The 27,805-nt window shown below is 40.9% G+C and overlaps 1 long non-coding RNA gene across 3 annotated transcripts in view; it reads right to left on the reverse strand.

Annotated features, from left to right (window-relative positions):
- Window positions 1-27,805, reverse strand: part of LOC112648434 (uncharacterized) — a 111,489-nt gene that overhangs the window by 67,994 nt on the left and 15,690 nt on the right. For all 3 annotated transcript variants that reach the window (XR_007403927.1, XR_007403925.1, XR_007403926.1), the window contains 6 exons: window positions 17,508-17,765; window positions 12,499-12,684; window positions 11,599-11,816; window positions 11,316-11,417; window positions 10,315-10,384; window positions 9,580-9,693 (listed from right to left, as the gene is read on the reverse strand). This is a non-coding gene — a long non-coding RNA (uncharacterized LOC112648434). The remainder of the gene's footprint in view (window positions 1-9,579; window positions 9,694-10,314; window positions 10,385-11,315; window positions 11,418-11,598; window positions 11,817-12,498; window positions 12,685-17,507; window positions 17,766-27,805) is intronic.

Genomic DNA, 27,805 nt, shown 5'->3' on the forward strand with positions numbered 1-27,805 from the left:
AACATATCCAACACACAAAGTCTATACCAGGGTTCCTCAGACTCTCAGGTGGTTTTTTGGGCTCAATCATTCTTTGTTGGGGTCGGGGGAGCGGGGGAGTGTGTGTGCACTGTGGGATGTCCAGCAGCATTCCTAGCTTCTTATCCACTGGATGGCCAAAAGCATCTGTCACAGATGTGACAACCAAAAATGTACCCAAAGTACGCACCCCACTGAGAACAACTACTCTACAGAGAGTAACAGAAATAGGCCACCCTCAACTTGGGAAAGTCTTCAAGGTTTGTTAGGCAGCTCAAGGGAGAGATTAGATAACACTCCCTTTTCACATCAGCTCTGCTCACACGCCCTTAACCCAGATTTGGCTACAGACCCAAAAACCTTCTCTGCCCTGTTTCTCTCATCCTCCCTCCAACACTACTCTCTCCTCTCTTCCATCCCTAATCCTTCCTATTCTCCTTTCTTTGCCCATTTTTTCTGCTAGTCCCAAAACATTGATGTTCTGCAGTTTCCTTGGCTCTCTGTTCTGCTTTCCTTGGTTAAGTGTCACTTACCCATAACCCCATTTCTCACCTACATGTTGACAACTGACTTCTAAATCCCTGTCTTTAGCCTGACACTGCTCTAAGCTTTAACTAAAAAGTATCAAGCTAATATTCCAGTATTCCCAGCCAGAGAGCTATCATGTTACACAGATATCTCAAAATCAAATTATGTATAACCAGGTAAAATATTTATCAAAACTCCAAGCAGCTTGGTGTCATACCACCAAACCATCTGATCAAAATCTTATCAAAATTCTGAGAGGCCTCCATTCCGTAAGTTCCCCCATGATCAACTAACCTCTAGGCACTGTAATAGACTCTACCTTGATTGTTCCCTCCAGTCTGTGCCCTTCTCTCCACTCTTGCTGCTACTGCCCTGCTTCAGCTCTCTTGCAGGACTATAAATCTGGATCTCTTCATCACCATGTGCCCCCACTATTGTTAAAGCACCATTCCAAAACAGCTAAGATCCATTCCCCCACTTCTTCCCATGCTGCTAATATGAGAGGCTCCATGATACTCAGGCCAGCTACTTAACCCAGAAACATGAGCCTCACCATTAGCTTTTCCTCCTGCTCTCCTGTTCAACGAGTCAACGCGGTCATCATCATTCTATCTGGCTTCATCTACTCCTCTCTTTCTACTTCTGCTACCTTAGTCTCTGCAACTGTTATATCTTGTCAGGACTGTTCAGTAGGTCTCCCTGACTCCAATATTTACCCCATCCAATTAATATCACATGCGGTCACTAGAATGATCCTTAAAAATAAAAATCAGCCATATAATCCAGCAATCCCACTTCTTGGTATTAACCAAAAGAATCGAAAGCAGGATCTCAGAGATGTCTGCATGTCCATGTTCACTGCAGCATTATTCACAATAGCCAAGAGCTGGAAGCAATCTAAATGTCCACTGATAGATGAATGGATAAAGAAAATGTCCTATATACATGCAATGGAATATTATTCCATGTTATAAAAGGAGATCCCATCACAAGCTATCAAATGGATGAACTTTGAAGACTTAATGCTTCAATGAAATAAGCCAGTTACAAAAAGACAAACGTATGATTCCACTTACAAGAGGTATCTAAAGTAGCTAAATTTGTGGAGACAGATAGAATGGTGATTACTAGGAGCTGGGGAGAGGGGGATAAGGGAAGTTGTTCAATGGGGATAGAGTTTCAATTTTGCAAGATGTCAGAGTTCTAGGGATCTATTGCACAACAATGCATATATATTTAACATTACTGAACTGTACACTTAAAGATGGTAAAGATAGTAAATCCTATATTATGTGATTTTTTTTCCACAATTAACCAATTTTTTAAATAAAAATCTGTTCCTATAATTGCCTGTTGTAAACCCTTCCCTGACTCACTTTCTCTTCTGGTCTTTGCAAAATCTGTCTGCTGCTGTGCTTGGAACCTTCTTCAAAACACCTCCCCTCCTCCACTTCCTCAGCTCCTGGCAAGTGCCTTCTGGTCCTACTGTACTCCTTCTGCAACTTGCCTCCTTTGTGCTAATGTGGCCCCTAAACTTACCCCACTGGGGCACTCACCCTACAAAGACTTTGCCCATTTACCATGTCTGTTCACCCTAAGAGACTGTGAAGGCCTCCCACACAGGTACTTCAGCAACCTTCATCTCTGCATCTCTGGAGACCAGCCTGCTGCCCAGCTCATTTAGCAAAGTATTCCTTAGTGCTGTGCTTAAGAAGATTTCTGTTGAATTATATTTTCCCATTTTTTTTTCTAGCTGAAATGAATATTTCCCCAGTTTTCCCAATCTGATTTTTCTGCCTCCTTTTTTAGTCTTTTTCCTCTGTAAACTTCCAACCCTAGCCTGGTCATGCCTTAACTAACCTCGGACTTTCCAATTTCATTTTCCTTATACTTCTCTCCCATGGCTGCTGGATTCCAAAGCTTTTCATCAATGTCATTTCCTTCTGACAGTATGTAGGACAACCCACTGAAGTAGAATAAAGTCGCATTTTAACTGAGACCTATTACAATAAAGGAGTAAAGCAGTGACCAGAGGGATTATTTACATGTAGTTTGAGGGATTATCTGCTCTCTGAGCCACTGGAGAGGAGATTTGTGAATATTTCTCCACCTCAGTTTTAAAATGTAGATTTTATTATTATTCCATTCTGGTGAGGCCAACAGAACTGGAGATGGCTGTCATTGAAAAGATATTTGGTTACTCTCAGTTCCCAGGAGGAAGGGGCACATCACAGCATCAGAGCCTTAGGAGGAAGGAGTGGGATTAGTCCGGAGGTAGAGGAAGCAAGGAGAGAGCATGGGTGAGAACTTTTCTCATGGTTTAGGCTGAAAGAAATGAATGAGGCAGGGTAAGTGGGCCATACACATTTATGATTGGCTAGTTGGAATACCTGAAGTGGACTTTAGGGCATAAGGGCTGTCCCTAGTTGTCTTTTTACCTGGCCCTGCAGTGATTATGGCAGGGTATAGTGATCCAGAGTGTGAGATCCCAAAAGAGGAGGTGGGTAGGGGAGACGGGCTTTGGATCAGTTGGGTTTTGGTCTGCATGTGGAAGGTACAGGGGAGTCATTATTTATCCCTTAGAAACTGGCTTACCTTGGGTAGGACAATGTCTCCCCTATCAGCTAGTCTCCCAAGATATCAGAGCATCATAAAATACAGAAAATAAAAAACATGATAAATACACTTCCTAACACCAGAATCAGACCATAGGGCATGAAGTATGGCTGCAGAGAGAACAAAGAAAAGGGAAAAATATGGATAATATTGCTATTAACAATTCAGGTAACCCAGAGCATTCCCTGACTCTTAAGAAGTTGATAAGAAAAAAATTCTTCTAGCTACAGATTAAAAATAACCACTCACTTTCTGAGAAGCTGGCTTCTAAAACATTTACTTTAGATTTCTTTTTATGTGAAGTGATAAATATACATTTTTCCCATGGAGAATATTTATGAAAACTTTTCTGGGAAATGTCTTTTTGCTAAATATAGGGTCTCTGGAGACAGATCAGGAAAACAGCCCCCCAAATGTGCTGTCAATTGTGACCTGACAGTCTGAATTACCATATTTTTATATTGTAACTCACTTCCTTTAATGATATATATATTCTACTAATGGTGTGAAAGAGATGGAAACTGGCAGCTTTAATGGTGTGTGATGTATGTGCTCCCTAACCATTAAACGCAAGGCTTTTCCTGAGATAAAGGGAGCTCCAACTTGCCTTCATCTGGGGCATGGGCTTCAGCCTGACACTCAGCAGAGGTGACTTTGGTGGTGACGTGGCACATGAATCCCATCTCTTTAGTGCATATTAAAGTTGACCACCCGGCTAGACTTCGACAGTTGGTATGCCATTTCCTTTTCCAGACTGCCTCCCTCTCCCCTTACTTGGGTCCCTCCCTCTCTCCTTTTTTTTTTTTTTTTTTTTTTTTCTGTCTTCCTGGATGAGGCTTTAGCCCTCAGCACTTACTGGAACTGATTGTCAATTCAAATGACTGCACCCAGGGGTCATCCTGCTGGAGGATAGGCACGACCATGTGTGTTCGCATTTTGGAAACTGGGGTGTTTAAAAGGAACCTGAGGTGGTGTTTATACAGTAGACTGTCTGAGTGTGCCCCTATCTGGTGGCCCTTGCTGGAGCCCAGGACACCCTGTCTTGCTGGCAGACTGTGGTCTCCTCTTCCCGCATAGAGGGTGTCAATGCCTTCTCCTTGTTTGGCTGGGCACTGAGAATAGACTCAAGCTTCCAAGCTCGACAGAATTTCCAGATAGAGCATATCTGTCATAGCCACTTTCTGTGATGTGCTGCGTCTGCCCCTCATGAAGACATGGGTGGTGCTTGTGCTTTGAGCCCTGTGAAGACATCCCGGGCATTGTCACTGTTGCCTGAGCTTCCCGCAGCTCTGCTTCCTCTCCTCCTCTTTCTTAGGCTGAGAGCTGTGAATTGCCGCCCCTAATCCTATCAACCCCTGACTACTGTCTGTCTTCTCAACATCAGGTCTACAGTTTTCTTAAGACAAAAATCATACAGATACTTCACATAAAATCCAAGAAAAAAAATTAGAAGGCACTAAAGGGACTGCTTAAGAGATACTTGACTGCTTGACCATCAATCAAAAACTTTGTCCGTGAGACTGGCCCAATATCTGTACTGGCCCTTAAGGAGAAAAGAAATCCTGACTTTTAAATCAAGAATGTGGACAAATATAGATAGCTATAATAAATTAAAGGATATTTTTTGAAAGTTGCAATAAATGAAGAGATATACTGTGTACCTGTATTTGCAAACTAAATATTGCAAAAATGTCAAATATTTCAAGATGAAGTTCAGACTTTAATGCAATCTCAATCATACTCTCAAAAAAAGTTCTAAAAAAAAAAAAAGTTCTCCTTTGAACTTAGTACATAGTAACTATGGAGTTCATCTATGAGAGAAAACAGATAAGCATAACAAAGGAAAATAACAAACGAGACTATTTAGTTTGAATAAAATAAACAGTCCAGAATTAGACCATATTACAAATAAGAATTTTATATGTAGTGAAAAGATATTATTAATCAATAAAGGCAAAGGTGGAAATATCCCATAACATTGGTTTTGCTGATTAGCATTAGAGGAAAGATTGCTTTAGGTCCAAGTAACATGATAAATAACTTTGAAATGAATAAGAAGTTAAATGTAAAACTGTAACAATGAAAACATGATCATAGATACTCATGTCACTGTAGATTTTTACTTCTGGAAAGTTTGGAGGAGGGACAACTTTCTAAGTACAAATGTGATGAAAGAAATCAGAGAGAACAAGGACAGATTTGTAAGAAAAAGTTAAAAACACCTAACCTCCAAGGAAAGCTATTAGCCATGGCAATGTATTTCAGGGACCATAGGAAAGATTATATTATTGGAAATGATAATCCTGCTTTCATATAAAATATGGGAAAAGCTTTACACATGAAGATGTTTATCACAATATTGTCTTGGTAGCAAAAAATAGAAGTAAACAAATGTCCAGTGATAAAAGAATAATCAAGCTGTTATGAATTGAATTTTAAAACATCTCCGCAGACTCTTTTATCACCCAGTCAGCTAGACATATTCCTTCCCTTTGAATCTGGGCTGACTTGGATTACTGGTTAGTGTAGCTGGAGGGACACTATAGGAAAGTCATAGAAGCCATGCAACTTCTGCCTGGCTGGTTAGAACATTGCTGCTGGAGCCCTGAGCCACCACAAAAGAAGTCCTTGCATCCTGAGATTGCCATATTGTGAGGAAGCCCAAAGTTGCATAATTCAGACCTCCACACCTGAGATGCTCTGAGACTACGTAAAGAGAGATGGAAGCCTGGCCAACCCCCAACTGTCTCAGCCACCATGTGATGGCAACTGCTTAAACTTAAACCACTCAGACAAGTCCTTCCCAAGTTCTCAGCACCTGAGACATAATACAATGGCTGTTGTTGTTTTAGGTCACTAAGCTCTGAGTGGTTTGTTGCACAGCAATGGATGACTAAAATGGAAATCCCTATTACACAGAACATGAAACAGCCATTAAAAAGCTTAATTGAAAAGACTATGTAAAAACACAGAAATATTCCTTTACATGCTATCTGGTGAAATCACAAGACAAAAAAATTTTGTACATTATAATTGTAACCATTTAAAATACCTACCAAAAAAGGCAAGAATGGAGTAAGGGCTGTGTTAAAAGTTGGGTTAGATTGGTAGTATTGGGAGATATTATTGTGCTAATGTCTAAACTCACTAAAATGTAGCTATAATGACTGTGATTATGAGAACTACTTATCCCACACACAAAAAAACAAAAAACAAACAAACAAAAAGCAAAACAAAACAAAACAAAAAAACTAAAAGTCCTATCTTAAGATACTGGTTCAGCAAATGGAAAAAAAATAGAATTGTGTTAGAAGCACAAAAGTTTGTTCCTTCCCCAAAAGTGATTATGAATTGGAATGGAAACCCTTGAAGTATGTGTGTTGAAATGTCAAAGCTATGACTCCCATCGTTCCAAAGTTTGAAGAGAGCTCACAAATATTATCCTCAGCTGAATATGTATGTCAGAATTTTTCTTTTTATTTTATTGGTTTTATTTTTAAGACAGAATATTACATAGGTATTTTGTATCAAATCCAAACAACCTAGGGACATCTGGGTGGCTCAGCCAGTTAAATGTCTGACTCTTGATTTTGCCCTAGTCATGATCAGGGTTGTGAGATAGAGCCCTGTGTCAGGCTCCACTGACCTGCTTAAGATTCTCTCAAAAAAAAAAAAAAAAAAAAAAAAAAGATTCTCTCTCTCCCTCTCCCTCTGCCTCTCTATTGCCCTCTTTAAAAAAAAAAATACAAATGATGTGGAATTGTTTGAGATGTCCAAATGAAAATACAGTTTTAGAGTTACGTCTCCTGGGACCAGATTAGAGACTACCTTCCACTTACATCATGTCTCCTCGGGAACATGTATGACTTCTCATCGCCCAATGACCAACCAACTACAGGACACACTCACACACACACATATAAGCACACACACACACACACACACACACAATATGGGATGATGGACTAAGACTCCATAGTGGCAAATAAAACACCTGCCAGGAAAAGGGTGACTATAGTGATACGTGGCAGTCACTGGCTTATTGTAGTTTTGTTAAATCCCACATGGCAAGGATTGCAAAGCTGCCTTTACAGGCCTGAGGGTAAGTTGGTCAGTGGGCCATCTGGTATTCTGTGTTCTATCCTTGGAGAGCATGTAGGTTTTGGAGAGGATACTCATCTTGGAGGCCAATGGCTCACTTTCTGCAGGCGCAGGTTCGGGATCAGCAGCATTATCTCAGGAGTTGAACAATTACAGACTTTTGCAGGTAAAGATAATAGTTACTTACAGCAATGAAATTCCCTTGAAAATCTGCCAAGCTTCTTGTCTATTTATTTTCCTACAGTCAGTCACTCTGTGGGCAAGATCTTATCTTGACCTAATCTTTATGCCTAAGACTTAAGTCTAGATGTTGGCAAACTTGTCCTATAAAAGGGCTAAATAATAAATATTTTGGACTTAGTGCATCCAAAAAGGCAAAAATCAAGAAGATCATGCAGGCAATTAGATAATAAGAAAGAAGATAAATGTCCAATTTTTTTCTCACCTGTTTCAGGGCCGGTTTGCCTGACAGATTGCAGTCTGCCAACCACCGCTCTAGTCTGTTATGCCTGGCCCTTGTGCAGCACACACTTCCACTCATCCCACAGTGATAACCTTGAAGTCACTGAGTCAGTAGGCTTCAGAACAAAGGTGACACCCTATCTGATCTTTGTCACTGTTATTATTTTACTAGGCTTATGGTGATGCAGAGAACTTAACAGAGCATGTTGAGCAAGGCCTGCAGTTGTAAGCTATATCCTGATAAAGATAGATTTAGAATCGGTAGATTCAGAATCTCTACTAACCTCTTCAGTCTGCAAGACAAATGTCCTTGGTATTTTCAGCCCTGCTGGGTCCCCGATATTACTGCACTTTCAGTTGGCTTAGGTTGCAGGATGCAGGAAAACCCTATTTTAGCAAAGCCATACTCCTTTCTACCAACGCCTAGAGGCTGTTAACCCAAGCCAGATGCTCTTATGGCAAGTGTCAAGAAACAACCAACACACACCATGCTGTAAAAATTTCCCACCAGTTCCCTAAAACTGCGGATTCAGTATGGCCCTACTCTGCCTCCCAGTGAACTCAGAGAAGTAGTTTTAGTAAATGTCTTGCCACCACATAGCAAGCCTCACCAGTTTGTTAGCCTGCAATCTGTGCATCCTCACCCACTACTACCCAACCACTTCCACTAATCTTATGTCACATGCTGGTGGTCTATTACTTGCAGCCTTCCACTTCAGAAACCAAATTCTGTCTTACAGCGATTGTAGTTTTGGCTTTGATCTTATGGTCCAGGATTATAGCATCAGCTTCCAGAGAGCAAGATGGAGGAAGAGATAAAATCAAAAAGGGAAAGAAAGGAGCATGTGCAAGATATCTTTAAAAGAAGGCTCTTAGAAGCTGCTAAATGATGCTTTTACTTGCATACTGTTGGCCAGAGGTAGAGACACAGCTGTATCTAACAATAAGAGGATCTAGGAAGTGCCACCTCCATCCTGGGTAGCCATGTCTCTCTAAAGAATGGAGCTTTATCACTTTGGAGTGAGAATAGTAACAAAGGGCTGACAGGTGGTCTGTGCCATAGAGAGGTGCTGGTATAATTCCCATTTTGAAGATGAGGACACTAAGGCTTCAGAAGGTGAAGCTAAGTGCTGCTTGAGAATAAGTGGTAAAAACCAAAAAAGCAAACCAGGCAGTCTGACTCAGAAGTCTCATGTTCTTAACAAAGGGTAAACCAGTTTCCATGTAGGGATCCATAGTTCAGGGGGTACCCATCCAATGTGCATACAAATAGATGGTCCTTGAAGGTAACAGCTGTGCACTTCTTCTCTAGGGACATTTGGAATCATGACATGTTTTAGCAAATTAGGAGAGTTAAGTTTGAGAAAATAAAGGGGAAAAAGGAAGTGATGATCCATCAACAGATGAATGGGTACCCGAAATGTGATATATATCCATATGGTGAAATATGATTTGGTCAGCAAAGGGATGAAGTACTGGTGCGTGCTACAACATGGATGAACACTGAAAACACTGAGCTCAGTAATCAAAGCCAGTCACCAAGGTATGACTCCGTTTATATGAAATGCCCAAAATAGGCAAATCTTCAGAGACAGTAAATTAGTGGTTTCCAGGGGCTGGGGAAGTGGGGATGGGGAGTGACAGGTATAGACACAGGGTTTCTCTGGGGATGATGAAATGTTCTAAAATGGACTGTGGTGATGGTTGCACAATATATGAATATACTAAAAGCCATTGAATTACACACTCTAAATGGATGAATTGTATAGTGTGTGAATTATATTTCAATATAGCTGTTACCAAATATAAAGCCCAAGGTGAAACTGCTATAGGAAAGTTAACACAAGGCAGTACCTGGATGACGCATGAGCTTGCACGCACTTGCAGAAATACCTCATGCCATCAATCTCACTGGTGATAGAATGCCACAGTAAAGCCATGCCCATGTTAGGAATCACAACTGCTGCCCTACAAATTAACAAAAGGAAAAGAAAAGAGGAAGATTTTTTTAAAAGAACGATGACAGTCCAGGAGTGTAGGATGAATGAGCTTTCTTTTTAAACTGTTTAAGATATTGTTATCTTTGTTATAGACTGATTAACCATCCTTGACATGTTTCATGATTCAATAGAGGGCCACACATGGTGCACGTGCACTGAAAATCATATGAAAACAGAGAGCTTTCTCTAGCTGTGCTGTCTCATTCTGACGATATAGATGGTGTCAGCACTCTCTTCCACTCAGTGCCTGCCCCTACCTAGGCAATACTTGGGATTCCACTTACTGTAGTATCAGAGGCCTCAGAGAGCCAACTGATCCATCTCTTCTTAGTTTATAGCGAGGCACCAAATTAACCCAGTGTCCAGTGACTTTTTCCAAAGTTATGAATCCAGGGAAGGCAGAGTTCCTGACCTCCCAGACCAAGATACTTTACCTTATACCATGCTCAGTCTTGAAAGAGCAATAAATAAGTGCTGTGGAAATGTTTGAAGGTTAGGAAACTCATACTTAAGTAAACATTCTCAATATTTAACAGAGACAAAATTATTATTGTGGAGAAGGGACAAAAATGGGTGTGTAACTACTCACTCTGGCATCTAAGAAGGAAGAATTCTTGCAAGCCAGATGGGCTCCTGGGCTGTTCTTCAGTGTGGAGATTCTGGAAAGGGCAAAAGGGAAAGTGGAGAGAACAGTTGTGTTTATAAGCATCAGGAGATGATTTTCAAGGACAGGGAAATGAGAGCAGAAGAGAAAGACTTTCAAGGAGTAAAAGATATTAAAAAGAACAGCAAGGAGAGCAAAACTCTTTTAAAGAAGGTGGCCATGTATTAAGAGCATACTAGCTTCCTTCCCATTTCATAAGAAATTGAGTTGAGAACTGAAATATTTTTTATAACCCTTTGGCCACCATATTGCTCCTTTGAACATAACACCCTGCCCAAACTGAGCCTTGAGGTATTTTCTAATTTATTCAAGTTATATTGAGAATCAAATTAATCGGGAGGGCAGCCTGGGTGGCTCAGCGGTTTAGCGCCACCTACAGCCCAGGGCGTGATCCTGGAGACCCAGGATGAAGTCCCACATCAGGTTCCCTGCCTGGAGCCTGCTTCTCCCTCTGCCTGTGTCTCTGCCTCTCTCTCTTCTCTTCTCCCTCTCCTCTCTCTCCTCTCTCTCTCTCTCTCTCTCTCTCTCTCTCTCTCTCTCTCTCCTCTCTGTGTATTCTCATGAATAAATAAAATCTTAAAAAAGAGAGAATCAAATTTATCTATCCAGGTCACCTACTCATCATTCAGGAAAAAGGTGCTCTCAGAACCTCTTTTAACATACCTTTTTTTGCTCTTCATTATTGCAGTATATGAGCTGACAACTAGTAGAGAATATTTAGAAGGCAGAGAAATTCTTACTCATCTTTGTATCCACAAAGTACCTAACACTGCTTTTACATAGGTGTGAGAACGATCAACATTTACTCAGTTAACAAATGATCTGAACTTTCTGATGATTTTCATATGTGAAAAAGAAAAATGATAGCTGTGCCTTGGGCTCTGTGGAAGAGCTGATGGTTATTCTCCCAGGATGACCCAGTATACCTCAGCTGGTGTTGAGAGGAACAATGCAGTCTCAATCTCCATAAAGAACAGTCCTAAATTTCAGATTTGGGGGCTGATGTTTGGATTGTAATAGATTCTCCTCTGGAAGAAGAAAAGACAGACAGAGAGCAAAGGGTGAGCTCAGAAGACGATTCCAGGAAATCGATCTGAGGCAGATGCAACAGGGACAGCATTTTTGAGACGATGGCCAAAACACATCAACCCAAACATAATAAGAATTCAAAAGATCCCAAGTTATTTAGTCGAAAGACAATTCCCATACTTTTTCTTGCATGCCGCCCATCAGAGCTGAAACAAGTGAACCGGGAGAGACTTTGGACAATATCGTAAGAGGTATTTCCTTAGAAAACCAAGCTTGCAAATCCAACCAGCTCTCAGTCAGCCAGAGGTTGGCAGTTCGATCTGTGAATCCAGACTAATTCTTCATCACTTTGAGATCCCTGCTATCAGCTTTTTAACACTTCACCAACTTGCTCAAGCCTAGGAGGGAGCATAAAAAGAGAACTCAAAATAGTTCATCCAGGAATTTGGATTATCAGCACTTTTTTTTTCTTCCCCTGTCAGTAAAGTGATATTTCTCTCTACACTACAATCTCTACCATTGACCAAATTTTATGGCCTGTTTCTTTCTGTATCCGTCAGGTTATGCTAGGTGACATTACAGTGACTAACAAGCCCCAAATCTTACAAGCTTAAAACACAGTAGTTTGTTTTACAGTATATGCAAGTTCTGGCACCTTCCAGTCACTGTCTTGGGTGTTATATCACTCATCACCCCAACTTGTATGATCACCGTAGGAAAGGAAGAGAGAACATGGAAAATCACAACAGTGTTTGCTTTCTTTCTTTTTTTTTTTTTTTTTAATTCTCTGGTATTCCTTATTTGTTTGTTTGGAGTACAAGGATTATTTTTTCCTTTTCTTTAAATTAAGATTTAATTGATGTATAACTTTATATTGGTTTCAGGTGTACAACATAATGATTTGATAACTTGCAGAGATTGTGAAATGATCACCATAGTAAGTCTAGTTAACATCCTTCACCATGCATAGTTACTCATTGTTTTTTCTTATGTTCATCTTATGATGAGAACTTCTAAGATTTACTTTCTTAGCAACTTTCAAAGGTATGATATGCAGCATCATTAATTAGAATCACGTACCAGGTCTTAAGCATTTCCGCCCAGAAGGGACCTACACTGCTCCCATTCACATCTCACTGATCAGAAAGATCACATGGAATATCCATCTTCAGAGGCTGGGGAGGTGCAATTATGCTGTTTGCCCAAAGGAAGGAAAGTGGGAAATATTGGTGGGCAGCTGTCATGTCTTCTGCACCTGGCCTGCTCCTAAATACAAGAAGTCTTGTTATTGTTTACTTTTTACTTTGATTTCTGAAAGCCCCAAGCATGATAGGGAGTTCTGTCCAGGTGCTTGGAAGTAAGAATGCTTGAATGAATTAGTGTGAAACACAAGCCTGGCCACCCTCGTCCTGATGATCCTCTGACATCAATTACTTTTCCAAAGCGACCCTTCAGATGCTACAGTGACCCTGGGGGCTCTGTCGGCAGTGCACGTTCAATAGGGTTCCATTTTAATGAGCCATCCTCAACCCTTTCATCATTCCTTGTAAGTGATGCCAAGCATCTGTACCACTAGATAGCCTGTGTGACTCTGGAACCAAATTTCAGGAAGTCTAAACTGACAGCACTCTTTTAAAACAGCCCATTTCACAGACAGCACGCTATGGAAGAGAAGCTTGAGGCCCAGAAATGAAGTGGCTAGTCAAAATCACAAAGCCAATACATGGGCGTTCTTTTAAATTGCTACATGTATAGTAGTTTGTTACATAGAAATAGAAATCCAGAGAGTTTCCCAAGAGTATATTTTAACTAGGCCCAAACTGAGCTGTAATGTACTAAAAAGCATGAAAGGCAGGAAAAAGATCTTGACATTCCACAGTCACTTCATAGGTAACTCTAAATAAAATGTAGTTTTCTGGAGTACGTGGGTGGCTCAGTCAGTTAAGCAACTGCCTTTGGCTCAGGTCATGATCTCAGGATCCTAGGATAGAGCCTCCCATGTCTGGCTCCCTGCTCAGCAGAGAGCCTGCTTCTCCCTTTCCCTCTATTGCTCCCTCTGCTTATGCTCTCTTGTGCGCTCTCCCTCTCTCTCTCTCTCTCTCTCTCTCTCTCTCCCAAATAAATAAATATTTTTAAAAATAAAAAAGAAATAAAATGTAGCTTTTAAAACATGTATGTGGGGACGCCTGGGTGGCTTAACGGCTGACTGTCTGCCTTTGGTTCAAGGCGTGATCCCTGGATCCTAGGATCGAGTCCCACATCGGGCTTCCCAAAGGGAGCCTGCTTCTCCCTCTGCCTGTGTCTCTTCCTCTCTCTCTGTGTCTCTCATGAATAAATAAATATTTTTAAAAATAAAATAAATTAAAAAAATAAAACATGTATGTGTATGGTATAATTAAGACAAATTCTTTACAGATTTTCTAATTTCAGTACCTGGATCTTTCTATCAACATAATATTTTTCTTCTTTTTCTCTTTTTTACTAATCCACCATTGATTTTTAAGAAAATATAAGAGTCTTAAAGTTAATGTCTAATTATGGAATTTCAGAAATCAAGAATGGGGGCACAAGGATGGTAGGGACAGGAACACTTCCCTGGGGTCCAGAAATTGTCTCAACCCCACTTATCCTACCAGTCAGCAGGCCACCACCTGGGTAACCTGATTTCCTGCAGCAGGCTTTAGCAGGTGCTCCCTTATCCTCCCTATTGGTTTCTCTCCTCCTGCACCACTTTGGATTCATGCTTCCACTACCATCCTCTCCAGCTATGTCAAGAAACTAAACAAAACACAGTGGAATTATCAGATGCCCTTTAAATCACATTCGGGTTGCCTCTGAGTTGGGAGAAACTAGTGAGGCCAACGGGCTTCCCTGGGGCCATGGCTGCCAGGCTCAGCTGTGCACAGCCAGCCAGCATCCCACTACAAATAGACCAAAGGCTGCCAAATGAAACATTTGCACCCTTCAGGTCAATCACTGCCAGACCTCTCGTAGCCATGGTTTGCAGAGGGCTGACTGAGAAAGAGGCAGGGGGAGAGAAATATTAAATTAAATATTAAAAAAAAATAAAGCTCTGGTAAGCTTGCTCTCACCATGAAAGAAAAGAACGACTGTTCTCTATCTCCCTTCCCACTCCTGCCATCATTCCCAAACACACTTGCTTTGCTCACAGGACAAAGGTTAGCACCATTGTTGACACTTACTCTGTACTTGGAGGGAGCAGCATATGATGTTGCATTATCCCATTTTTCTGGGTTTTTTTTTTTTTTAGGATTTATTTATTTATTCATGAGAGACACACAGAGAGAGATGCAGAGACAAAGGCAGAGGGGGAAACAGGCTCTATGCAGGGAGCCCGATGTGGGACTCAATCCCGAATCCCCGGATCATACCCTGAGCTGAAGGCAGACGCTCAACCGCTGAGCCACACCCAGGCGTCCCTCCACTGTTCTGTTTCAACAACTGGCTATGCCATCAGCTCCCCCATGAGCTGCCTCCAACACAGCAGCTAATTGATGTGGGCAGTTGATTTTTTTCTTTTTCTTAATTTGGGGCCAGAGACAATGGCTTCTTTTAAGTAACAGAATCACAGCTCTGGTAGCTCACTGTTAGGAGGAGGTCTGGACTTTGGGAGGAAAGGTTGTGTCTCTCCCATTCCAAGTTTCTCCTGGAATGAATCTGCTTGGTGGTAAATATGGCTGCTGCAGCCTAGTATAAATGTGGAACTCTTGAGTGCCAATGCCCATCTGGAGAGAGGGAATCACAGATCGTGCCCTGCCCAAGGCAGTCAGCAAACCCCAAGCCAGCACCCTGAGCTGTAACAAAAAATAATGAGAGGAGAAAGAAGAAATAGGCAAAAGGATTGTGTCTTTAAGCTACATGATCTTAAATTAAAGAGGTGTCCAGCAAGCTCTCTGAACCAATAGAGAGGGTATAGGAGAGGGATGGAAACACAACCCCAACCAGCTTTTGAAGCCAACTGGCAGAGCTGCATCACACCAGAAAAAATTACTCAGAAGGTCTTTCAATTTATAGTTCAAAAATCACATTCCCTTGGTCAACTTTCTAACCTACCTTTGAGGGGACTTTCTCCTCTGAGCCCTGTGCTCAGGGTGAGATGAAAATAGAAATAAGGGATTCTAGTGAGCTCTTTGATCCCTATAGAGCTGGTCCAAATGACCTGAATGAGCTTCAAAATCTCTGAGTAAAGTTGTCTGTCACTCAAAGTCACAGATGGAAAACTCTGATTCCAAAAACACCCACAGATGAGACAAAACAGCAGATATATTATCTGAGCAACATGAAGCCAGGGAAATTTTTCCCTATTCACTTCCCAGGGTAGAATCATCACCTATATGTCTAAACCTCGTGGTTTAGAACTTGTCGCACCCTTCATTCCAAAACACACTGGTTCCATTTGTCCACGAAGTGGTAGTAATATGCTCTTTCCCAAAGGGAATGATGACAAGAATGGAAATGTAATTTATTTTTTATTGCTGAGTTGGGCTTTTGCAAATGACTCTTGCAGACGTATCTTTAATAGATTTTCAGACATATTTTATTTGTTGAAAAATCTCCATGCCCTAGCATAATTTCAATTATTCAATGGAAATCATAGTTTGGAGAATTGTTCCAGCCACTCATTCAGCCCTTCGAATAAGCTTGAATTGATTACTTTGTCCATTTGGAAATTAGTTCAGATGAAGGAGGATTAGAAGAGAATATGTTTCAAATCTCTTTTCCTCCTGCAATCACACAGGGGATCTTAGCCTCCTTGGAGCCATTTGGAGCCTGGCCTCTCAAGTCACTGGGCTCCTGATGAAGAGGTCTGAGCGAAGGACATCCTGGAGGATACCATGTCCCTGGAGATGCATTCAGCTGCAAGCCAAAGAGGTTTGTTTATTCACAGTACAAGAAATCTCGAGATGAACAGTCACTGATCTTGGTTGGTGGAGATTGACAATGCCCCTGGTCAACATCTCACCATGTTTTTTGACCAAAGATAGATGTTACAAGTCAGGTCGTAATATCCATAAAGAAGAGTAAAGGGAGAAGAATCAGTTTAGCATGGTCTGTCTCTTTTTATTAGTAAATCAAAACCTTTTCCACAAGTCTCCAGCTGATCTCCACATCCCTCCACTGTCACCCTGGTCCAAGTCGCCATTATATCATCCCATTGCCTTGCAGTTTGTCACCACCTTCTTCCCCTTGACCCATTGTGTCCTTTCTCAATATAGCAAGCAAAGTGAGCACATTAAAGTAGGAATCAAAAACGGCGCTCCTCTGCTTCAAGCCCCAATAGCTTGCCAGTACATTCAAGGGTCGACTCCAAACTCCACAGAGGGGCTTAGCAGGCCTATGTGATCTGGCTATCTTCTTTCCACTCTGATTCCCTCCCTGACTACACAGTCCTTGCCCATTCCATTCCAGCCACACTGGCTCCCACTATTGTAAGAAGGCCAGGTCCTCTCTCATCTCCATTAGGGCTTTTGCATCTGTTGTTCCCTCCACTTGGCATGGTTTACCCCTCTATCCCTATATGGCTGGTTCCCTCACCTCCTTCAGGTTTGGACACATTGCAACTTTGCTGTGACACCTTGCCTGACCACCCTATTCATAACTCCAGCTTCCTTTCTTCATTCCTGTGTTTTATTTTACTGTTTTTGCACAGCATTATCTAATATATATACATGTTTTTTCTAACTCTCTCCTCCAGTGACCAGAACAGTGTTTGGCACATGTCAGATGGCCATATACTGTCTGCTTAATAATGCGTGGCAGGATGCAATAATGAATGGGAAGGAACTGTCTTGCTTGGCCTCTACTAGCAAGTATTTGGTACTCTGGCCCCTAGACCAGGAGCCTATTGGGAGAAAGGGGGGTAGGAATGACTTTTTAAGTGGTCAACAAATAGCGTGTGTCATATGGATCTACTTATGAATGGTTGTAGCAAAATTGCTTGAATTAATTCTGCTTGTTTTTATTAAGTGAGGATCTCAAAGGCTAATTAGAGTATTAGGTGTAAAGGAAAGATTTTAAAAAATTAAAATAGGTCCAGAATCTTCAGAGACACTTTATGTGTTACTTACTTCTTTAAATTCTCAAGACAGTCCTGGAAGAGAGTGAAATTCAGAGACATCAAGCAACATGGCCACAGATCTTGAGGTGGGGTGAAAGGCTGCGGACTTTAGTCTCCAGGATCTTTGTTTTTCCCACTGTACCAGGTGTCTCCTGATGGACACCTCGATACCCTGATGTTTGCATCAGTCTGAGAACCTGCCTTCTATGAGCTTAGGGACATCACCATCCTTATCTGCCGCCTCGGCCAATTCTGTGGCCTGAAAAGTCTAGAAAACAATAAAAAAGACTTTAATCTCAGGCCAATTAGAAGTATGATTTCAGGAAATCTGGCAAAGCTACCCTGTCCCCAACCCAAAATATGTCCTACCCACTTCCACATAGCTGGTCAATATTTCTTTATCCATAGCTAAAGCTTTCATGATTTTTTTTTTTTTTGCTTTCATGATTTTAAATGCTAACTGAATATGTCTAACCTCACAAATTTCTCCTAAAATTACTGTGTTTTTTTTTTTCTGTTTCACAGTTTATTCACTGGCCAGATGCCTTTGTGTGTTGTCCTTCTAAGAACATAAGTAACTGAGGAAGAAACCATGTCCTACACACTTACTATAGCATTCCTTCCCATCAGACAGTATTAAATAAGTGCTGGCTGATTCATTATAAAGTTGAAAATGCAAATCCCAGGGGAGTGTATTATACTGGGATTTTCATGCTTGGGGCAGTGTGCTGTGGAGAAAGCACGAATAGTCTTACATGCCTCAGTTTCCATCCTGGTTCTATCACTTAATCACTTGTTACACCTTGGACAGTTGCCTTAACCTCCCAGAGCCCTCAGTGTCCACATCGGTAAAATGGGCCTGTAAAGGTCCTAGCACAGTGCCTGGTCAATCTCATCCCTGAGTCGGATCAGAATTAATGACCCTCAGGTATGGCAGCAGGACATGGCCACTCTAAACCTGCCTCCCAGGAATGAGATTCCCCAGCACAGAAGACAGTGACTTCAGGGAATAAATACCCTGAGGTTTAGATCCATCCCAGGCTCAGTACTCATTGAGAACAAGATCCATTCAGATAGAAGATGAAACCAAAATCATCACCCCATTCATGCCACTGCCTGACACCCAATGACTAGCCTGAGAGAAAAGCTGAGTACCACACAACCACAGAGTTCCCGAGTTCCTGCCTGAGCCCCCTTTCTAAACACTGTGCCTGCCCATCCAACCATCACCAGGGCAGCTGCTCACCTGTCACACCTCTGTCTTGGGCCAGATGGCAGATCCAGCTTCCCACACCTCATACTTCCTCTGTGCCCTTCCAGATGTTACTCGCCACTCTTAGCCTGCAGTAGAGTTGATTATCCCCTTCCCTGACGCCCCCCAGTTTCTACAGTGGAGAAGTTTCTCACTGTCCCTCTACAAAGACATGTACTATCAAATGTGGCTTGAGGGCCCTGAAATGTGGCTAGTCCAACCTGAGATAAATTATAAGGGCAAAATGCAGACCTAATTTTGATGATATAGTATGACACATAGTAAAATATTTAGTATCTCTCTATATGGATTATATATCGAAATGAGACTATTTTGGATATATTGGGCTCAGTAAATAAACTATTAACATTAATTACAACTGTTTGTCTTACTTTTTTTAAGTGACTACTAGAAAATTTTAAGTTGCTTTTGTGGCTCATGGTATATTTCTGTTGTATAGCACTGGAAGGACAATTCTCATATTGTACTGTCATTATTGTTTTCTTTCTGTCTCATCTACTAGACTAGGAGCTCAAAGAGGACCTGAGGAGTGCCTTCCAGTGCCCTGAGAGAGGATCTATCCATGGTCAACCCTCCACAAATGCTTGTTGAATGAAGGAAGTTATAGCCAAAAACAAACGAAAACCCCATAACTATTCAATATTTCTGAAATAATTACAAAACCACTTGGAATTATATGCCATAAATTGCTATTGACCTCCCCACTGATCTCTTTGGTGTTGACATGAGTTTTAATAATATGGTTGGTATGTATGCCCAATTATGACCACAGGTGTAAATGAAATGAATATTCCAAAACTACTCTGAACCTTATGCGTATGAACTTGAGCCTGTACACTTATCCATAGGTGAGCTGGGATGGCTACTAATTTATAAAGTGTTGTGACAATTGCCCTTTCTCAAAATTTGGCTGTTTAGTCAGTTGTTCTGTTTATTTCCTTGGGTAAGCCAAGGACCAGCAGCATGAGCAACACCTGGGAGCTTGTTAGAAATGTAGAACATACAGTTGCATCCTAAGCTTATTGAATCAGAACAAAATCTCTGGTTAATTGTATGCACTTAATATTTGAGAAGACTGAGCTATGCGTTTCTGTTTCTCAGCTCTAAGAAAGAGGGCCACCTGGGAACTTGGGTATCATTTCCTCCTACTCTTCACACAATTTTTTTTTTTTTTTTTTTGCTAAAAATGTGTTGAGCTTTCTCTTTGAGTAAGATACTATCTGAGGCCCTGAGATAAGAGGATGAACCAGACACATGACTGCGTTCTGTGACTCTTGTCTCCTGTGACTGAGCCTCACTGTGTGTGTGGGACAGCTGGACACACTGGGTACAGGAGTGCCTGAGAGCTCTGAAGGAGGGTCAGATGGGAGCATAGGGGTCAGAAATGGTACAAAGTGGCCCCCTGTCTGGAGCGAATCTACAGACAGATGCTTTATGAATCATGCATGCTGAAGGTGTCCAGAGGAAAGGAAGCAGCCAATACTGCCTTTCCCTTCAAGAAGAAAACTTTTCCAGAATCTTCCCGTTTCCATGGAGACCCAAGAATCTGCCATCAGCTCTCTGGTCCCTAGGCTCAAGTTCAAGCGAGCTTAATTCCCCTTTGTCTAGGTCTCTTGGGTAGTGTGAGTTTTCTTTCTCTGGGGGAATATGGGTCTGTCAGTCTCCTAGAGAGCTGAATCAACTCAACTCTAACTTGGCAGAAGTCCCTAGACACTCTGTGGATGATGAAGTACAGTGAAGCCTCAGTTCACTCTCACCCAAATAACCAGAAAATTCAACTACCAGGATTCTTTTCTTCTATCTCTACAATTATAATTGCATTTGTTTCATTAATCATAGTCCTTGAGCATCTATGGAGTTTACCATAAAAAATAGAGAGGTGGCCCTTCCAAACAAAAGAAATTGATGTGAAAATAAGTTATAGCTTAAAAATCTTCCCACAGCTCCCATTGCTTATATATAATTGTTAGACAACTGCATGGCCTACCAGGCTCTGTCCTGAACAGCTCTGGTTCCTCTTTTTTTTTAAAAAAAAAAAAAAGAGAAAAAAAAGATTTGTTTACTTATTTATTTATGATAGACAGACAGAGAGAGAGAGAGAGAGAGACAGGAGGAGGGAGAAGCAGGCTCCATGCCGGGAGCCCAACACAAGACTCGATCCCCGGACTCCAGGATCGCGCCCTGGACCAAAGGCAGGCGCCAAACCCCTGAGCCACCCATGGATCCCCCAGCTCTGGTTCCTCTTATCCCTCCCTGCTGCTCTCTGCACTCCAACAATACTGGCTACTCCCACATCCTCCTCCTCCTCTATCCCATCCTTTTTTACCTCTTCCCCACCCTCTTCTTTCTTCTCTGCCTCCTCCTCAAGGGCCCTTATCTAGAATGTTCTTCCCTCCATCCTTCCTTATGCCTAGTAAACTCCTATTCATCCTTCATATCTCAGCTCAAGATCACCTCCTCAAGGAACAGTCCAGATGCTCAATGGCTTACATGCTCTGGGTCCCTGCTCTGTGCTTTTGAGCTGTTCTTCCTTACACTTTCTTCATTGATCTCTGAGAGTACGCATCTCTTTCCTATCAGTACAAACTTTATTCCACAGGCTATGGGAATCTGAAAATGTTCAAGCCAGAGAGAGATAAGATTAAAGTTTGGGGAAGATGAATTTAGCAGCTGAGAGCAGAGTATATTAAACAAAGGGAGAAATTACAAGCACAGGAAAGAGACTGGAATGATTATCTTTAAAGTGCCAGGCCTGGGGCTATTTTTAAAATATTATCTTATTTGTTCTTCATCATAGATTTATGGGGAAGGCATTGACGTCCCCATTGTTTAGTTGAAGAGACTGAGACCACAAGGGCTTTAATAACTTGCTCCAGGCCACAGGGCTGGCAAGCCAGGTCTGCCTGGCAACTACAAGAGTCTGCCTCCCAGAGAAGCTATTATAAATGTTCCTTTATGGGAAGATATGGAAAGGAAAGAACTGATCTGTCCAAGGCTGTAGGAGAAACTCAGCAGAGTGTATTGTATTATACTGCATTGTATGTGGTGACACTGTGGGAGGGGAACTCATCGAAGATGATTGAAGTTCTCACCTGGCCATTTCCTCCTGGAAGTGTTCCTGATGCATCTCCTGTGTGTTCCCTTAGCACCTGTGCATCACTCCCATCGGAGCTGGCTTCATAGACTTTTACAATTCCCAGTCTTCCCCACCAAGTCCATGCCTGTGAGATTCACTGCTGGACAGATTACCCAGTGAGGCAGAGAGCCTGTAAGTGCCCAGCAAAGTCTTGCTAGATGAATATGAGCCAATAAATGAAGGAAAGACTGCATGGTTGGGAAAGTGAGGATGCCGATAACAGATTCATAAAGAGGACTGCCTGGAGCAAAATGCCAAGCATCAGCCAGCCAGAGCAGGTAAGGCAGGTCTCTGGGGTACACCCAGAGTGTTTGCCTATGAGGACCTCTATGGCTTAATCCCAGTAAAGTATAGAACATTCCAGATGCAAGTGAGGTGATTGGATGGGGCAGGGCTTCAGCCACATGGAAGACTTAGTTCAGTGCACTCAAGGTTGGGCACAAAATCAATAATGCCACACCTGCAAATCTCAGAGAATCCTTAGTGATTTGTTGGCAGGAACATTTGGCAGTTGAAGAACAATTTATGCCACAACTTTGTCAACGCCTTCTTGATAAATCTATGATGAAACTTTACATGAAGAATTAGTTTCCCTTGAAAGTGTGCAAGAATGTTGTTCTACAGAGAGAGAGAATCCATATGTTGGCTCCTAAAATGGCATCTACCTCAAACTTTCTCTGTTTCCCATGTGGGGAAGGGTCAAAGAGCCCTGCACACCTGTGATCACCACCTCATTCACTCCGGAAGTTGTAAAAATTCCTCTTCACACTCCAGGGGAGTCTCAATATGTCTCCCACATCTCTCTATGCTGGCTCTAGTCAACGTATCCCCTCTTGAAAACACCATGCCAGTCACCTCCTTTTAATCTGCTGCCAGTATTTCTCCCCTCCTCGCTCTTCCTTCCACATTATTAATAGATAATTTTTTTAAAACACTGATCAGAACCAAGAACAGAAATTACAAGTCCTCAAGCTGGTATTTGTGATCCTCCATGCTGGCTGTCACCTCCCTCCCTGGACTTACCTTCCACTGAGCCTCTTTATGTTCATAGCCCAGTCAAGCCAATTTCTAGCTCCTCCTGTATCCTGTGCTCTGTTTTCAATCCATATTGTCACTTTCAGTCCATGATGCGTTTTCCTCAAGGACTTTGTAAAAAAATCCTACTGTCCTTTCAGAATTTTCTCAAATGCCACTTCCTCTCTGAAGCTGATCCCAATTCTCTCAGTGAGAATTAATCCTTCCTTTTATATGCTCGGATAGTACTTCCTTTTTATGGCTGATAAAATTTTTCAAAAGATCACCTCATATTGTAGTAAGTTCCATGAAAGTTTGTGAAACAGCCCCGTTGCATGATGGTCTCATTTTCCATGATATGGTTAAGGTACAGCACATCAGCATATCAGTGGGTGGTTTTGGTGTTCCTTGCAACCTAAGAATTTCTATATTCAATGACTCTAATTAAAACTCTCAGCATATCAAAGGAATTTTTTAGAAAAACAACAACAATTAGCTTTGGAAATTTTCACAATTTGTTAACTTTCTTAAGCTCAATAAACACTGTTTCTTTCTGCCTACAGGTTTTCTAGGGAAAGCTTTGAAATCCTGAAACTTCCCCTCTAATGAGTGGAATTAGCATGGGCAATCATTTTCAAACTTTTCTCTTTTTTCTTTTATCTCCTCTCTCAAGTGAGAAAGAGATTCTATATAGTCTTTAAGGAGAGTCAACTCAAGTACTCATTATTAATTGTTTCCTTTCTCTTGGATAATTCTTAGCTTACAAGAATATGCTCGAATCTCTATGTTTAATTATCTTCTATTAACCTAGTTTCCCCCTCCAGAAATGACACCTGCAAAACTTCTCAGAAGGGATTGTTTATGTACTCCTTGTCTCTAGTTTCTCACTGTCTATCCTCTATTTATATTTATATTGCACTAAATATAAAATCATTGTGGAAAATTAGAAAATATAGATAAACTACAAGAAAATTAAAAGTATTTATGTGGGAAACTGCTAAGCACATGGTAAACTATATTTCGCAGCCTCTGTTGTAGTTCAAAGGAACACTTATATTCCACTGGTGAGTAAGACAGTCTCATAGTGTGAGTGGAAGTGCTATATCCTACTTATTGGCATGGGCCACAAACCCTCCTGCATACCCCTCTATGTTCTTTCCTCTCCCTGGAAGACTGAATAGCAAAAACCAGAGCAACTGAGAAAGCCAGGTTTTTTTTAAACGGCAGAGTCAATATTAGTCTCGGTCCTAGAAGGACTTTGTGGAGAGAGACCATCTGCTAACCTTGAAGTCTACCCTAGACTACTCCAAGATGATGAAATAAGCCTCCATTAAGTTTGAGCCATTAAGAAATTGATTTCCAGCATTAAGAAATGCCATGGACTTAACTTCCCGGTGAAACTGGTGAAAATTATTTTTTAAGAAAACAGTTATTCAAAGCCTTTGGTAATGGTCCTAAAGGTAAAAAGCAAAAGAAGAAGCACCTAATCAAGAAAATCCATTAAAATTCAGGAAGAAAGATGAGAATCTATAGTATCTGAGCCAATACTGTTCCTTCTTCTCTTTCCTACCAGCTCACATTTGGAGACTCCACCCCAGACTGCTTCAAGAGCCCAGGGCTCCTACTTGGGAGTAGGATATCCTCCTACAGGATATCTGTGTTTCTTATTCCATCCTCAGTACCTTATTACCAAAGCTAAGTTTTGGGCAAGTGTGATTAAGAGTGGAGATTCTCTTCTTCCACCAACTCCTACTCATAGATGGGAGACTCTCTACCTTGGGTGTGACACACTGAGAATAGTAGGATGCTGATAGTCCTTTCTTTGATTCATGGATCAGTGGTTCCACACCAGGAGAGGCAAGCTCAGAGGAATCCAGGCTGGTGTCCCTTAACAGTGTTAGGTCCTACAGTGGGGATATCCTTCAAAGAAGCTCACCACTATCCCTACTCTCAGCCTCCAGAGTCCTAACTCAGAGATTTTTGTTTAGGGAAAGAAGCAGATCATAAAACAGATAGCTCCTAATCTCTTTCCAAAAGAACTGATTTCATTTGCAACAGAGTGTGTAGGAGTTCAAACCTAAGTATGCTCTCAAGAATAATGAGAATTGTAGTGAAAGGCAATTGGAAGAAGCTTCATGGATTGATGAAGATACACCCTAGACCATAGGCTGGCTACTACAGGAGAGAAATGAAGAATAATTCAGCTAGGAGGAGCCTTCTTGGGATCCGAACAAACATCAAATACTAACCACAAAAATCATTCCTACAAAAGAACCACAATGTAATTGGATTAGTTTGCAGAGGAATATATACTCCAGAGTACTGTTAAAACCCTAGAGCAATCAGATGGCAATTAGTGGAGTTTAATAGCTGTGTATGGAAGAAGTAGAAGAAAGCTTTAACAGTTACCACTGCCATGTGGTGTCATCCTAATGTGAGGAGCAACATCAGGGGATTAATACTGTAGAGAAAGGCAGGGAACAGACTTCACTAAAATAATCCAGCCAGTGAAAACAACTAAACAAGCAAATAACAGTAAACAAGCCTAGGCAGTGTTGGGGGAAAGAAGACCAATACCCAGAGTTGCTGCTACATATTATCTTAAATGTGAGTTTTCTATTTTAAAAAATTGCAAGGAATGCAAAGAAATAGGAAAGTATGACCAATAACAGGCAACAGAAACTACTTGTCAGAGTGAACAGACAACAGATTTAACAGAAAGAAGGTTTCAAGGTAGCCATTATAAACACATTCACAGAACTATTGGAAAGCATGATTAAAGAATTGTAAAGGATGGTTTAATAACAATTTTGCATCAAATATAGAATATCAATAAAAAGAAATTATTAAAAAATGAAAATTTTGGAGCTGAAAAGTACAATAAGTTAAAAAAGACAGGGGACTCAAATTAGTAGAATCAAACATGAAAGAGGGAATATTATTACCAACCCTACAGAAATAAGAAGGATTATAAGGGAATAGTATGAATAATGGATGCTAATATATTAGACAACTTAGATAAAATGAACACATTCTTACAAATATATAAACTACCTAACCTGATTTAAGAAGAAGTAAACAATCTAGACCTAAAACAAATGAAGAGATTAAATTATTGATCAAAAAAATTACCCACAAAGAAAACCCCAGGCCTTGATGTCTGTACCACTGAATCCTACCAATAAGTTAAATTAGAATTAACAGCAATTCTTCACAAACTCATCCAAAAAAACAGAATAGGAGAGAACATCTTGCAACTCATTTTGTGAGGCCATTATTACCTTGATAACTGAACCAAAAAAGGGGGGGAGGAGAAAGAAAGGGAAGGAAGGAAGGAAGGAAGGAAGGAAGGAAGGAAGGAAGGCAGGCAGGCAAGCCCAGACCAATATTTCTTGTGAATATGGATGTAAAACTCTTCAACAAAATGCTAGTAAACCATATCCAGCATTGTACAAAGGAAGTTATATGCAATGACCACATGGAATTTATCCCAGAGATGCAAGGTTGGGTTTAAAACAGGAAAATCAATTGGGTAGCCCCGGTGGCTCAGCAGTTTAGCAGTGCCTTCAGCCCAGGGCGTGATCCTGGGAACCCGGGCTCAAGTCCCACGTCAGGCTCCCTGTGTGGAGCCTGCTCCTCCCTCTGCCTGTGTTTCTGCCTCTGTATGTATGTGTCTGTCATGAATAAATAAGTAAAAATCTTAAAAAAAAAAAAAAAGGAAGTTCATTCTTGCCACTTTTATTCAACACTGTACTAAATGTTCTAGCTGGAGAAATTAGCCCATTTGAGCTGCTGTAACAAAAATACTACAGACTAGGTAGATTAAACAACAAATATTTTTTTCTCACATTCCTGGAAGCTGGGAAATCAAAAAGCAAGGCACTAACAGATTCTCTATCTGGTAAGAACATATTTTCTAGTTCAATGACCAGTCTTCTCACTCTATCCTGATATGCCAAAAGAGACAAGGGAGCTCAATAGAGTCTCTTTTATATGGCTCTGCATTCAAGACTTGATCATCTTACCAAAGGCCCTACCTTCTAATACCATCACCTCAGGGATTAGGATTTAAACATGAATTTGGGGAAGATATAAACATTCAGTCAATAATAGTACTTAATGAAGAAAAATAAATAAAAGGAAATCATATTGGAAAGGAGGAAGTAAAACTATCTCTATTCACAGATGACATGATCTTATATACAGAAAATCCTAATGAGAGGCACCTGGGTGACTGAGTCCGTTAAGCATCGGCCTTCAGCTCAGGCCATGATCTGGGGTCCTGAGATGGAGTCTGCTTCTGGCTCCCTGCTCAGTGGGAAGTCTGCTTCTCCCTCTCTCTTTGCCCCTCCCCCTGACTTGTGCACTCACACTCTATCTCTCTCCTACTCACTCTCTCAAATTAATAAATAACATCTTCTAAGAAAATTTTAAAAGAAAGCCCTAGTGAATCTACTAAAAAAAACTATTAGAATGAATAAATGAGCTTGGCAAAGTAAGATACAACATCAATATATAAAAATCAATTGTATGTTTATACATTTGTAATAAATTATCCAAAGATAAAATTATGAAGTGCACTATTAAAAAGAATATAATACTTAGGAATAAATTTAACAAAAAAAGTGTAAAATTTATATGCTGAAAACTATAATACATTATTGAAAAATTAAAGAACTAAATAAATAAACATGCCATGTTTATGGATCAAAAGGCACAACATTATATTAAGATGGCAATCATCCCATGTAATATTGTGTGTCAACTATGCTTCAATAAATAATAAAAATAATAAAGTTAAGTTAAATTTTAAAAGATGGTAATCATCTCCAAACCAATCCACAAATTCAAAGCAGTATCCATCAGAATCCTAGCTGACTTCATT

This window comes from Canis lupus, chromosome 19 (assembly GCF_003254725.2).
Source record: "Canis lupus dingo isolate Sandy chromosome 19, ASM325472v2, whole genome shotgun sequence".
Lineage (NCBI taxonomy): Eukaryota > Metazoa > Chordata > Mammalia > Carnivora > Canidae > Canis > Canis lupus.